Raw genomic sequence first — 11,365 nt, 5'->3', positions numbered from 1 at the left:
TGCATATTTTCAACGTTCATGTTTGTAATAAATGCATGTCTTCTCTGCCTCTAGATCTTCAATAAGTATTTATGAGGACTTTAAGGTTTCTTGTTCTTCAATAAAAATGTATGGATCTTGCAACGGTCTATATATTTGAAATATATCTTGAATCAATCAATTCCTCAGTATTTTTGATATTTTAACAGGATATATGAACTGGTCTTGAACTGTATCTATATAATGTTCGACTTGATTGTTTAGTCTTGGAATGTTCGCATTTCGACTGCTCGCATCCTGACTGCTCCGAAATATTTTTTCATGTTTTGTCAACTACCAAAACTTATCCCAAAAATTTCTTCCTTTTTGGATTTTTTTACAAAACTAAGCAGTTGTTAAATTTTCAAGAAATTCCCCCTTAATGTGATGCACAATGACTTCAACTATTTTTCTTGAGAATCCTCTTCATTTCTTGCCTTTCAAATATTTTTCTTATGTCTCCTCAATTTTTGAAATTTCATTGAAAGATATCAATATCCTCAATTTCTGCAATTTCATTGAAAGATATCAATATAAATCTTCATGTACTCTAATCAGTCTGAGAGGATCGATTTGGAATTGTTCTCATTCGAATTTATTGAGTAGTTTACTCAACATCTTCTTAAATGAGAGCAGTTGCTGTTTAAAAACTAACTTTATTCCTTCTCATGTGTCGATGTTAATCAGCCAACAAATATATGTGCGGAAGGAGGCCAAGTAACAGATAGAATTGTAATAAATATGGCTTGACAGAAAAATAAATAACAGTGAGTTTTTTATGGATGTTCGAAGACAAAACTCCTACGTTGACCCCTTCTTCCACTTAAAGAAGGATTCACTAGAAGAATTTGGTTTATACGATGTCTTGTATACAACCCACTATAGTGACCCTGCATTGAATTACCTACTAACTGGAAACTATGGCATGCATTTAATCTTAATTAAACATTATTACTTACAGAGTAAAACATGCAGAAACATAACCCATAATTTACATATCAACTTAGTACACAAGTTCAAAGCTTAAACTCAGTAGTGATACAACCATATCGAATAACTTAATATAAACTGTCATAAAACATTATACAGCTATATCGAATTCTGCTGTATAAAATATCCATTGATAGCTCCTGTCCCCTAGTCCTGCCTCGAACTCCCAGCTCCGTCCATCCTGCGACCTGCCCTATGGAATGGGATGTTCAAGATAACACTAGGACATGAGCGATTAACGCCTAGTACATAAACATGAGTAGACATATAAATATGATGCATGCACTCGTGATGACGGGTAATAAGTCATCTGAAAGTCATGCTAATAACCAGCGCCAATGATTGTTGTGACCGCTCAGATCAAACCTCGGGGTACAAAAACACTCGTCTAAAACCCCCCACTATAACGGTACATCCAGTTCTAGAATATCTCCTAGAACCCCCTGCTATAGTGGTACATCCGGCTCTACACTAAATAAAAGTATAACAAAGAAATAGGCTCAACGTGTATGCACACATGAAATATGAATATGGAAACCAGTAAACCATACATCATGCCACATAATAATGCAACCGAAATGCAACATATAAACATGTATGGCAATCTCAGTCAATGTGTACGTACCTCTAAGCTAGTTCGAGTCTAGTAGGACCTAGTTCCAAGCCTATAATCAAAATTTCACCGTATCACTACACAAGTTCTATAAGCCTTAACTAAGCTAATAAATACTCCCAAAACTTAATAAGATTCTCGGACCATACCTTCGTCCGTAGTAAGCCCTTTGGAGTTGCTCGTTCTGGAGGACTATAACAACACCTTTGTTATTCCAAAATCTCTCTAATAATCGATACGGCCCTCAAGTGTATACCTCACACTATATTTAACTGAATAAGAATCGAATTCGAATGACTCCTATTTATAGTTCAAAGTTCGGCCACGATTGGAACCACCAATCTCAGGATCGGAGCTTCCGATCCAGCTGGATACATGCATGCGTGACACGTCGAGATCGAAAATTCCAAACTGGGATCGGAGCTTCCGATCTGGTGCATGTTCGACACTTGTCAAAACTTGTGGTTGAGTCATAGAGCATTGCTGGAAGCTGGAGATCGGAGCTTCCAATCCTGCCTTAGTTCCGAAGTAATCTGGATCCATTTTGGTGCTTCCGATCTACCGGGAGCTTCCGATCCTGTCCATGCTTGGAAGTCTAATTCGTGCTCTGGAAGCCCAATTAAGCCCTTGATTTTGTTAAATACTAACCTTTAATCATGTTTATCATATTATTATCTTAAAATGGGTTCTGGTTACTACACCCACTCGGAACGTAGGACTTATCCTTGCCTAGATCGAAACTCCTAGAACACCACAAAGTTAAGGCACCTCGTCCTAGCAAACAAAATACAATAATGAATGAATCCGCAGACTCAAACAATAAATCAACTCCTCTTAATCAAATAAGCAATAGAGAGTTGATTCCATGCCCTTGATGATCCTCAGAGATCAGATATATGGATTCTGTAAGTGGGAACTTTGAGCAGATTTGATATATCTTTCATGATTTCTCAAGCATCTTGTATCTTTGTGTATATTGCTGCTATTTTCTTGTAGATTATCTTTTGTGTATATCTCTGTATAGCTCGTTGACATCCCATTTTTAATTTGAATATCTTCACTCATATATATATATATATATATATATATATATATATATATATATATATATTATATATATATATATATATAACGTTCTTCAATAGAAATATCTAGATCTTGCAATGATCTTTTATTTGAAATATATCTTTGAATATATATTCCAATATCTGATTAAATCATATCCTTAGCAGTCTTGATTTTTGGACTGGTTATGTGAACTGGTTTTGAACTATAATGACTTATTGAACTGCTTGTAGTTGGACTGCTTGTGTCTTAACTTCTTGTGTTTTGACTGGACTGCATGCATCTCGACTGGTTGTATTTCAACTGCTTGCATTTTGACTGATTCGAAATATTTCTTCATGTTTTGTCAAATACTAAAACATTATCCCAAAAATTCTCCCTTTTTGGTCTTTGACTAAACTGGACAGTTCTTTTTTCCTTAGAAATATTTTCTTTGAATACCAGAGTCTTTTCTTAATTATTCTTCAAGAAATTTCCCCTAAATCATGATACGCAAGAACTTCAACTGCTTTTCTTTAAAAATCCTTGTATTTCAAGATATTTAATATGTCTCTTCGATATGCAAATACATTAAAATTATCAATATAACTCTTCACATACTCTAAATCATTCTATAAATAGACACCATTTGCACATCCTTAATTATCATTTAGCAAGTTCATAACTAGTAAGGTTATCATGAAAAAAATTCTTAAGGAGTGTAAGCAGTTATTGCTGAGAAAATTTTATCTCTTAGAGCAAAGTTGAGAATGCTACAGGTTCACAAAGTCACGTCTTATTCATCAGCTATAGCTGGAAGGCTGACAAGAATTGAAGCAAAACTCAAGCCACGACTTGAAGTTTCTAGATTTGAAGACATTTTTACTCTAAAGAGTTTTTTTCTCTTGACTCATATGAAATAACTTCAAGCCCTAGAAAAATTATCTCTCCCTCATAATTTTCAAGATATGTTCCAAAGGAAAGTTGGCCACAGGGATATATTTTTGAAAATTCACTGTAGATTCAGAAATATATTTTGTAAAAAATGATCTATGAATAAATAAATAAGTTATTTCTTTATTTTGTTGTCAATTATTTAAATGCAAGTTATGATGATTCTAATTGTTTTTTTTTTTTTGGAAACCTCCTTTTAATAAATGCAGTTCACGCTTTTTAATATGGCTCATCGATCTCCTAAAAATTCTCATTAATATCTATAACTCTTTATATTCTACCACCAAATCTATAAATTGATTCAAATTTCTTATATTCGAACATATCAACAAATTCTTTAGCACATAAGTCATGAAAGCAATCATCAAAGGATACAAAGCCATTGTTGATTTGAAAAAAAGTTCTCTCGAGGCCAAAATCAATATGATGAAGATGCATGAGATTATACCATTTCCACCTCCCATGGCTGATCAACTAGCTAAGAAAAGAACGAAGTATATGCAAAAAAATGGTTCTTCCAGTCTTGAAGACATCTTCTCAAAAGAATGTGTTTTTCATTTGAAGCTTATCAAGGAGCTTCAAGTACTGAAGAAAATCACCGATTCTTCCATCTATCAACAGTCAACATCTGAGGAACTGGTCACCAATATGTCATATAGGATGATGGCTGTTGATTGAGAGCCGTAACAATTAATTTTATGAATAAAATTTATATTTTGTGTTTGTATGATTTTATTTATTTATTTCAAAGCACAATATCAACCATTTAACGTATAATAAATTAGATATAAGGATAAGAAATCTTATTAATGTTTTTGGCATGTTGAAAAGATGCTTCGAAAAGAATTCCAACTCGCAATCTTCTTGAAGAAGTTTAGAAATTCCTTCTTTCTGCAGTCCCCCCTCAAAATGATCATTCTTCTTATTTTTCCTGCAAACACTATCACAATCTTGTCTATGGTACCCAATTTTATGTTGGTCCTTGATGGATTAGTGTAAGGGATCGTTACCTTGTGCCCGAAAACGCAGCGGAAATTTAAAAATTTATTAAAGAAATCGAACACTTGTGTAGCATTCAAAACATCAAACATCAATAGGGTGTTTAAGAAGTTTTTACATATCAATCTCAAAATATTGATTTATGGCTCCAACCAAGTTGTGAAAAACTTAGCTTTTGAAATGGTAGATACAATCTACAAGCTTTCAACATCACACCTTGCTCAAATGGATTCAAGCATCCAAGAACACACTTTGTTCGAAAATGGCCTCCTCTTCGAATTAGGTCCACGACTAATCAAACTAGATCCACCCTAAATATGCACTAGAATATTTAGAACATTTTTCATTGAGATTTTTCTTGCATTTTCTCTCAAAAGTGAAAGACAAAATTGGAGAGAATTTTTTTTTTTGAATTTCACGGCCATATGTATATATTGAGGAGGAATATTGATTATCAAATAATAATGGTCAAAGAATAATTAAGCAATTAAATCATGCATGGAAAATTGTATCCAATCTTTTAACCTTTCATATTCCCTCTCACATATATATTGTATGTATATATATATATATCAAATATTTACATACATGGCTCATGAACATAATATTTATTAAACTCAAACCCATTTAAGTTTAAATAAATAATTAAATCTAACTTGAACTCATTCAAGCCATATAATAATTATTCAACACTATTTCTATTTGGGCTCTACAAGACCCAATAGTGTTTAATTAATCCAACACTTGAATTAATATAATTATTTGGACTATAAAAAATCCACTAGTGTCAAACTAATTCAACTCTTGAATTAATTTAATTAAGTTCATAATAATATTTTTGAAAATCACCATTTTTAAAAAACTAATTATTTATTCAAGTCAACTTTTAATCTTGGAACACATTTACAAATTAAAAGTTAATTTTCCTTTTATTCTCTATTAGAATTCATACTTCTAATTTATTTTATTATAAACTCCTTTATAAATTGTTCAACACATTGAACTAATTTTAATCTCAACGGGATCTAGAAATCTAGTACTTGTGTGACCCTCAATGGTTCAATGATATAACTAACAATGGGTTCACATCTCCATGTGATTCGGGATCAATAAGTCCCTTATATGAGCATACCCTATATAGCTTCATTCTTATTTATCAACCCCTTGATAATAGAAACGTCAGAAAACTCAAGTCTGATGGTACCCAACCAGTCATGTTAAACGTCTAGCAGCACCGCTTACATGACTCCCTAGGTATTAAATAATAGTGCCTGCAAGAACCAATCAATTATGGTTAGCGTACAGTACGGTCCCTTCAACTCATATATCCCGACCGATTCGACAACCATTGGTTTATCGAGAGTTGTCATTGAATCGATAACTATGTGTCATGACGTAGTTGCATCGAAGGTGTAATTCAAAAACCCCTTTCTTAATTACCACCTACTTTGATCAGAGATTTCAATCTACATATGCATGAGAACACATTGGATATCCATACCCGAAGGTAAGCGGTGAATCCCCGACTACAATGCATCGACTCATATATGTTTCGACACAACACCCAACCTTGCCACCTGATGACCCCAGTTGAATCGGTAAACAAGTCAAAGTGAAGCGCTAGCATATATAGTCTCCATGTTGTCCTGGGTCATAAAGACTAATTGTGACGTCCCGTATTTTATAACATTTAATAAAAGAGTTGCGGAAAAAGAGTGAAAAAAATTTTCTTTACTAAAAATAATACAGGGAGTGCATCACACTAACTCCAAAAGAGTTTAAAATATAAATTTATAACAATAAAACTCGTGACTGAACGTTCACGAAGTCAAAGAAATATCGATGCAATCCTACAACAAATATCTTTAAAAATACGACATGCAAAACCTACTACTAATATTTAAATGGGATAAGGTAATGTGAGTTACTATAAACAAACTACTACATTAAATACATTTCAAATAATCGAGGAGCTTCCATAACAAATATCAAATTGAAATGAACATTTAAAAGACGAAACATTTGAATCCCTCTAAACTCAGAATTTAAAATATTGACAATGAAAATAGTAAAATCTTTACTTTTAAATATTGTGCATAAATATTGTAACAACATTATGTAAATAAAAATATGAATATTTTTCTTTAAAAACATCAGAGCTTCAGAACTTTCGTTCCATGCAGTGTCTTCGCCTCTTGGACTCTTTAGCCATGCTACTAAATCTTTTTAAATCAAAAATGCTAAACCATCTGCACCATTCAAGTATAGTGAGTCTAAAGGACTCAGCAAGATTAAAATATGCATATCGATATCATTATTGCTTCAAAATACTTTAAACTTAAAATAGCTTGAACATACATAACATGATACCTGGAACTTGAGGAACTTTAACGTAAACACCATGGAACTTTAAACTTAAAATCTTGAACATGAACTTCAAAACTCTTAAAAGATTCAAGGAACTTAAACATAGACATCAACTTACTTAACTTTAAATCTTGAAAATAGACTTTATGCATATTCTCAAAACTTTACCATTTCATTCTTAAATAAACATTTGCACTTAACATCTAATAAATAAAATCATGCAACTTGGACAAACATTAAATCGTGAACATAAATCATGAACATAACATAAAAACTTATCATTTTGAGTGATGAATTATGTGAAATTGTGGCAACCTTCATAATGGGCACATTCGTAGGTCCTGTTGATCAACAAGCATTTCTTTCTTTTCGGAGGCCCCTCCAGAGCTCATCCTGGAGTACCTAAACCGTACATTGAGCCATATGGCATTACGCCTCAAAAAATTCGTTCAATCATTTTCGGAGGCCCCTCCGGAGCTCATTCCGGAGTACCTAACCCGTACATTGAGCCATATTTGGAAAGGTCCCTCTGGAGCCCACACCGAAGTACCAGTCCCGTGCTGCCACCACAAAGACACATAAAAAATCAAAATATTTTCATGCATCAACATATCATACCATGTTTCATTTTAACATCATTCTTTCATGTCTCATCATTTTATCATTTCATCATAACATTCATTCATTATGAAGCATCATCATCATCGTAACTTCCTTCATAAACTTTCATTCATGAACATAAAACTTTACTCGATAACTTCATGCATGTCATAAATGATAAAAATCATACTTTAATATTGAATATAGGTTTCATGAATGAAACTTAAACATGTACATGCATCACATAACGTAATCGATTCCCGTAAGTTGTTATTTTCGTTCTTGACTTAAAACTTGAAATTTTTTGCATAAAAACTCTTAAATATATTTTAGAAGCCTTAAAAGATCATAATCATGAATTTAGGACCCTAAAATAACATTAAAAAATAAGGAATTCCGAAGGCAAGGCGTGGCCGTGCCACTTCTTTGGAGCGGGTGCGCATGCCCTGCGCAGATGTGTCTACTTTCTTGCACACAAACTCTATTTTACCATCAGAATTTAGAAAAGTGGTAAACATAAAAGTTGTCTCCCTTGCTCTTTTCTTTCTAATGCCAAAAGCCTCACCTTAATTGAATTTTTTAGTAAATAGTTATGCTCATTCGCCCGAGATGTGTCAATGCCAAAAATTCAAACCACTCGACACACTTCGGGGCAATTTTGGCCAATCTTTCAAAATGATTTTGACAAAACTTAAAACACAAAAGTTGTAGATAAATAAGTTATTTTTCAAATAAAATATGTCTCATATCATTTGGATTACTACACTAATTTTTATCTTCAAAATCATAACAAGTATTGGTAATCCAGTGCCACCAAATACAACTTCAACACTTCAAACATAAATCATCAAAACTCATTTTTTTGTAATTGAACATGGGTTAACTAACTTCAAACACTAAGATTTTAAATGATTTTGCTTCAGAACCTTTAAACCGTAACTACCATCAAAATTGCTCAACTTCTTCAAAATCTCAAAAATTCATTTTCTTTCAATTAAACATCAATTTCTCACCTTTAAAACTTTTAATAGCATCATAATCTTCAAAATAATCATTATTTTATACACATATATAAAAAAAACTTGCCAAGAACGACCACGCTTCACAATTTCAACACTTCACAACTTGATACTCGTAATTTTATGCTTATTCAAAATCATAAACCATTAAAACATGCACATCAACATACATTTTCATATTAAAATAATTATAATCTTGAATGAGTTTCAAAATCTTAAAATACTTGTTGAAAAACTTGCCTTAACCGTAGATGGAGTTTATCCGGATTCTTGGAAACGAGCTAACCTTGGCACGAGTGGACTTGGAAGCTTGAATTACCTTGGAAGATGAAGAACCGCAGGAGAAAAAGACTCCAAAGAAGAAGATAAGGAAAATGATAGAGGAATAGGGGAATTACGTGAGGTAGAGAGGAGACAAGAGAGTAATGGAGTGGGGTAGAGGGTAGATAGATGGAAATGATAGAAATTAATACGACAGGTGTGGTGTTGGCTACATAAAACATAGTCAGTTCAATACGCCTAAAATCGGATTATTGAGATATTCTCTACTCGAGGTTAAAAATAAAACTATGGCAATATTATACTCAAAATACTCGTAAGAATATTTTCTATGATCTCGTGCATAGGTTAGTCTCGTTCCTTCTCTCCAAAATTAATTCAATCGTGAAAAAATTTAAAAATCTTGTAAGGCATAAATATATATATTAGGTATATACCTAAGATCAAATAATTTAAATCATAACTCTACACTTCATAATTAAATTGCATAAAACAATTAAAATAATTTAACATAATAAATAAACGTATATTTAAACACATAAAATATCAACTTTAAAATTATTTATACAACACATAAAATCTTATCATTTAAATAATAAATAATAAAATAAAGTAACTTAAAATCCATTTATAATTCAATTAATAAATCATGAATAGATTTATGGATTTTTCGGGTATTACACTAATGGAGTACAACCATAAACTAGGAGATTTCCACTCGATAAATAAGAACCACTTGAAAAGTCCTTTAGGGAGGGTTGTTCAGTGCACTCTACAAGGAGCACTTATTTGCATGCTTGGACATCACCATGTTCCCTACCAATGAAACGTGGTAATCACATCGCAGATACTAGTCTCAAGCTCAAGCGACCTTTATCCTTATTTTTGGCGGCTGAATCGACTAGGAACAGTTTAGAATATATAGTATTCTAAATATGAGTTTCATGATAGTCATCACATGACCATCTCATATTCTTTCTACTATTTATATATTCAAGGCTTTATCTATGCAGTTAGCATGGGTATACAGATAAAGATGTGCAAAATTAAATAATTCAATTATTATTAAAACAAAAATTGTCATACAAGATTTATCTCAAGGACCATCGGCCAACACTTGGCTCGACGGGCACCTACTCTAACAATCTCCCAAATCCAACTACCCATATGATTCAAACCCATTGATTCACGATGCTTTTTGAACAATGGTCCTGATAAAGGCTTAGTTAGTGGATCAGCAACATTATCTGTGGAGGCTATTCTTTCTAACGACACCTCTCATCTTTCCACAATTTCCCGGATGATGTGGTATTTTCTCAGTACATGTTTGGATTTCTGATGAAACCTCGGTTCTTTCTCCTGAGCAACGACGCCCGTGTTTTCACAGTACACCGGGACTGGATCAACTCCATTAGGAATAACGTCCAACTCTTTGATGAAATTCCTTATCCAAACAGCTTCCTTTGCTGCATCGGATATAGCAATGTATTCGGCCTCAGTGGTGGAATCCACAGTGTTGTTTTGCTTGGAACTCTTCCAAGAGACAGCAGCACCATTGAGCATGAATACAAACCCTGAAGTTGACTTCGAATCATCAATATCTCTTTGGAAGCTAGAGTCGATATAGCCTTTCAATTTCAGTTCTCCACCCCCATAGACCAAGAACATATTCTTAGTCCTTCTCATGTACTTGAGGATGGCTTCACAGCTTTCCAGTGTGGAAGACCAGGGTTCGATTGATATCTACTTGCAAAACTCAGTGCAAATGCCATGTCAGGACGTGTAGATATCATCGCATACATGATAATACCAATAGCAGATGCATATGGAATGTGTGTCATCACCTCTATCTCGACATCATTCTTGGGAGACATGGACTTGGATAGAGGCACTCCATGACACATTGGTAGATGTCCTCTCTTGGTCTCTTCCATCGAGAACATCTTCACGATGGTACCAATGTATGCAGACTGGGTGAGACCAAGCAATCTTTTCGATCTATCCCGATAGATCTGTATTCTCAATACAAAATATGCTTCACCCAAGTACTTCATCGAGAACTTACTCGCTAATCATAATTTAGTTGATTGCAACATTCCTACATCATTCCCAATGAGTAGAATGTCATCAACATAAAGTACCAGGAATGTCACAGCACTCCCATTGACCTTTTTATACACACAGAGTTCCTCAGGATTCTTAGTAAATCCAAACTCTTTGATTGTACCATCAAATCTGAGGTTCCAGCTCCTATATCCCTGTTTGAAACCATAAATAGATCTCTGAAGTTTGCATATCTTATGCTCACTTCTGATAGATGTAAACCCTTGAGGGTGAGACAAGTAAATCTCTTCCTTAATATCTCCATTAAGAAAAGTCGTCTTCACATCCATCTGCCATATTTCATAGTCATACCATTCTGTTATGGCAAACATAATCCTTATATACTTGAACATTGCGACTGGAGAAAAAGTTTTCTCAA

This window comes from Henckelia pumila, chromosome 3 (assembly GCF_033568475.1).
Source record: "Henckelia pumila isolate YLH828 chromosome 3, ASM3356847v2, whole genome shotgun sequence".
In the NCBI taxonomy this organism is placed as follows: domain Eukaryota; kingdom Viridiplantae; phylum Streptophyta; class Magnoliopsida; order Lamiales; family Gesneriaceae; genus Henckelia; species Henckelia pumila.
Note: the sequence above shows the minus strand (reverse complement) of the source record.